Source organism: Leucoraja erinacea, chromosome 19 (genome assembly GCF_028641065.1).
Source record: "Leucoraja erinacea ecotype New England chromosome 19, Leri_hhj_1, whole genome shotgun sequence".
Lineage (NCBI taxonomy): Eukaryota > Metazoa > Chordata > Chondrichthyes > Rajiformes > Rajidae > Leucoraja > Leucoraja erinaceus.
The window spans coordinates 23,457,346-23,462,494 of NC_073395.1; positions in this window are offsets into that span (position 1 = coordinate 23,457,346).

Genomic DNA, 5,149 nt, shown 5'->3' on the forward strand with positions numbered 1-5,149 from the left:
AAGAAAAAGTCCCAGTCTATCCAGCCTCTCGTTATAACTCAAACCCTCCACCCAGTAACATTCTTGTTTATCTGTTTTGCACTCTTTCTAGTTTAAAGATATCCTTCCGATAGCCGGGCAACTAGAACTGTGCATCATGCTTCCAATGTCTTGTACAGCTGTAGACACCCTAACTCTTCTACTCAACATCTTATCCCTCTCTACACCCTCTTCCCCCTCAAATGCCTATCAACACCCTCTGAGACCACACCTGGAGTATTGCGTACAGTTTTGGTCTCCTAATCTGAGGAAAGACATTCTTGCCATAGAGGGAGTACAGAGAAGGTTCACCAGACTGATTCCTGGGATGTCAGGACTTTCATATGAAGAAAGACTGGATAGACTCGGTTTGTACTCGCTAGAATTTAGAAGATTGAGGGGGGATCTTATAGAAAATTACAAAATTCTTAAGGGGTTGGATAGGCTAGATGCAGGAAGATTGTTCCCGATGTTGGGGAAGTCCAGAACAAGGGGTCACAGTTTAAGGATAAGGGGGAAATCTTTTAGGACCGAGATGAGGAAAACTTTTTTCACACAGAGAGTGGTGAATCTCTGGAATTCTCTCCCGCAGAAGGTTGTTGAGGCCAGTTCATTGGCTATATTTAAGAGGGAGTTAGATGTGGCCCTTGTGGCTAAAGGGATCAGGGGGTATGGAGAGAAGGCAGGTACAGGATACTGAGTTGGATGATCAGCCATGATCATATTGAATAGCGGTGCAGGCTCGAAGGGCCGAATGGCCTACTCCTGCACCTAGTTTCTATGTTTCTATGTTTCTATGATTCATCTACCACCTATTATACTTGGGGTCATTTGCAGTTGCCAATTAATCCACCAATCAGCTGGCCTTTGGGAGATGGGAGCAAAGTGGAGCAGAATAAATCAAAGAAGAGAACATGCAAACTCCACACAGACAGTAGCATTAGTTGCTAAGCATTGTGCCACTTCTAACCCTTTTTGGGGAGAGTTTTATTATTTCTAAATGTATACTTTTGCACTGACTAAATTTTTATTGTGAACTAAGTATGATGCTGTCATTTGCAGGATTACTATTTATGATAATTCCATTGTCTATTCCTCATCTGTTTTAAATGCCAAAGGAGCATATCAAAATATAGGGACACAAGTGAATACAGGCATATTTTGCGTTATTTTAATGTTAAGATGTGGAAAATCAAGGGGATTGTATAATGGACAGTTAACCCTCAATCCCTCAAGCAGCCTTGGCTCAGGTGTAGCACTCTTCCCTTCGGGTCTGTATATTTTGAATTAAACCAAAGACTTGTCTTTAAACTACACCATAGAAACATAGAAATTAAGTGCAGGAGGGGGTCACAGTTTAAGGATAAGGGGGAAATCTTTTAGGACCGAGATGAGGAAAACATTTTTCACCCAGAGAGTGTGAATCTCTGGAATTCTCTCCCACAGAAGGTAGTTGAGGCCAGTTCATTGGCTATATTTAAGAGGGAGTTAGATGTGGCCCTTGTGGCTAAAGGGACCAGGGGGTATGGAGAGATGGCAGGTACAGGATTCTGAGTTGGATGATCAGCCATGATCATATTGAATGGCGGTGCAGGCTCGAAGGGCCGAATGGCCTACTCCTGCACCTATTTTCTATGTTTCTATGTTTCTATGTAGGAGGAGGCTATTCAGCCCTTCGAGACAGCACCGCCATTCAATATGATCATGGCTAATCATCCAAAATCAGTACTCTGTTCCGGCTTTTTCCCCATATCCCTTGATTCCCTTAGCCCTAAGAGCTAAATCTATCTCTCACACCAGAGCAATAGCGCATCGCACGGAAACTGTTGTACTGTATTTTACATGGTAAGTTAAAACCAATGTAAATGATCCTTCAACACTATCTTACAGTGAACTCTCCTGGATATCCTATCCAATATGACCAAAGTCTCTGACAATTTATGTTATTATTTACCTTGTCATTGTCAACAGCATTTTGGTATGCTGATGGTTTCACTCTAAAAATTAGCATTTTTATAAAGGGGTACCACGTTGGCTATTAGAATATCTCAAGGACATGAAAGGCACTATTTAGAGACTTTTTAGAAAAACTATTCCTTTTTAAGTGATTATGGGAGTCAACCTAGTGCACTTGTACACAAGTGTCTTATATTCAGCGTAAATCAGACACCATCACTAGTAAGTTCCTGTCCAAGTACAACACAATTCTGACATTAAAATATATTTTTGTTTCTTCAAGATTTCTGGGTCTAAATCAAGATTGCCTAGTAACAATACTCTGGGAACAGCACCAGAAAGACTGCAGTTATTCAGGAAAGCCTACCATCTTTTCAAGGGCAATTAGTGATGGACAATAAATGTTGAACAGCCAGAGGCACAGAAATCCCATGTATGGATAAAAAGATATCAACTCCCATTTTGTGAACCAACATTAATGACTACACTTCAGAAGTTTTCAATGGATTCAAAATCAATTAAACAAGCTGTAAAAAATATGAAAGGCATGATGCAAATGTAAGACCTTCTTTTCTCCATTTACTTAATCTTGATAGACAAGCTGAAGAAAAACACATTGTCAAATTATTTTACACGCAATGTTTCCACCGTACAGATGGCAAGAAAATACTGTGGAATCGGCAGGAAAGAATATGAATATTTTTTAAATTATATCTTAATGATGTGAAAAAGTCTTTTTTTTCAATATCTAATTACTATATATTTTTACGCACTTTTGTCGACAATGGTTTGACCTTGGTGAGGTTTGTTTTTTACCCCGGTTGTACTTAACTACAAGTGACAGTCAAAGCCTATGGCAATTTAAGCTTCATAAACAGCACTTGAAGGAAATATGTTCACAATCACAACAAATTACTGTCACTGCTTTCATATTTTAAAGGTTTCAAAGTGAGAGTGGCTTATGTCTGTTACAGTAAAAAAAAAATGTTTAGTCAGGGAATAGCCAGTTCTAAGAAAGCACCCATATGAAAGGATGTGGTGCATAACCCACAGCTAAATTGTAAAATGAAAGCACGCTATATCACATAAGTCTCACTATGTGACTAATTGCTCTAGAGTTACTTTCTATTCAGCAAAGTTTTAATTATTTAAAGGAGAACTATATCGAAGAACACCTAACAAGTAAATGAAATGTCTTTGGTATAAATTTATGTATTTAAAAAATATTAAGATATATAGTTGGACATCTGTTGTCTGGATGCTTTAGATATTATTAAGCCCTTTGACCTCAAGCTGTGGGTGCACAGATCAGTGATAGGAGATGTTAGCAGCTGAGTGACACACCAGATGCACTGGAGCAAATTTAACGATTCCTGCAAGTCATTTGTGATGTCTATGATACATTATTGCAAAACAGTGGGAAAGTGGTGAGGGACAGTAGTTGGGTGCAAATTCTAAATGTGTTGGGGTTTTTTCTGCAATTTACCAAAATTTGACACAATCTACTGAAAAGATAATTGAATTTTCAACACATGGCTTTCAATGCACCTTGAGTTTCCATAATCTTATGCGTTATTTATTTACCAATGCCTAGGGATACATTCACTGCTTTGGGTGTGATTGGTGATTGAGGCACAAGTTGTGCTTAAAATTATACCAGTTTGGAGAACTTTCCTTTCCTCAACTTTCTGTTTAAAATTATTTGTATATTATCAAATTAAAAATTAAAAAATGAAACACAAATCCATATCTCCAACCAGTGCTTCTTATACACCTAATTACCGCCGTGTTTAGTTCTTTTCGGGCATTTAGATACTCTCAGATTTCTAAGTTAAAAAATCAACATTCTAGATACTATACGCCAATGCAAATAGCAAATAATTCTATGTCTTTCTTTATGCAATCTCCACTAGCTTAAAATTAAGTTATTTACTGTTGACACCATGTTTAAAACAACTACTTTCTTCCATGGGCAGAGTGAGTCCCACCACAAATTTGAGGAGCAGCACCTCATATTTCGCTTGGGTAGTTTACACCCCAGCGGTATGAACATTGACTTCTCCAATTTCAGGTAGTCCTTGCTTTCTCCCTCCTTCCCCTCCCCTTCCCAGCTCTTCCACAGCCTCCGCTTCTTCCTTTCTTCTTCCCACCCCCACCCCCGCATCCCCACATCAGCCTAAAGTAGGGTCTCGACCCAAAACATCACCTATTCCTTCACTCCATAGATGCTGCCTCACCCGCTGAGTTTCTCCGGCATTTTTGTCTACTTACTTCCAATGCCCGTTTACATATTCTTCATATTCATTGATAGCACAGGACGCCACCCATCAAAATCAAATAAAATAAACCTAACTTTCTAACTTTTGATCTACCATCTAGTTTATGTCTCTTTAAGTGGTTACCGACATAAATTTGACCAAGAGTGGTCAATGTCTCTGCATCTGAAGAAAGACTGGATAGACTCGGCTTGTACTCGCTAGAATTTAGAAGATTGAGGGGGGATCTTATAGAAACTTAAAGAATTCTTAAGGGGTTTGACAGGCTAGATGCAGGAAGATTGGTCCCGATGTTGGGGAAGTCCAGAACAAGGGGTCACAGTTTAAGGATAAGGGGGAAATCTTTTAAGACCGAGATGAGAAAAACATTTTTCACACAGAGAGTGGTGAATCTCTGGAATTCTCTGCCACAGAAGGTAATTGAGGCCAGTTCATTGGCTATATTTAAGAGGGAGTTAGATGTGGCCCTTGTGGCTAAAGGGATCAGGGGGTATGGAGAGAAGGCAGGTACAGGATACTGAGTTGGATGATCAGCCATGATCATATTGAATGGCGGTGCAGGCTCGAAGGGCTGAATGACCTACTCCTGCACCTATTTTCTATGTTTCTATGTCATTCCTGGCCAGTAAAACATGCTTTGGGCACGGGCAAGCATAGCCTCAGTACCTGGGTGGCCACAGTGGACATCTTTGTAGTATTAATCTTGCAGTGGACCAATAGTGGACTAAATATCTGTGACAGGCAAAATCACATCTGATACAGATTTTGCCTGTCACAGATATTTTGTCCACTATCGGTCCACTTGTTTTTGTTTACATTTTCCACCAATATTTTCTCCTGGATATACAGTTCTACTGGATTTCCTGTAAGTTGCCAAATACATTATCATTCTTTCACAG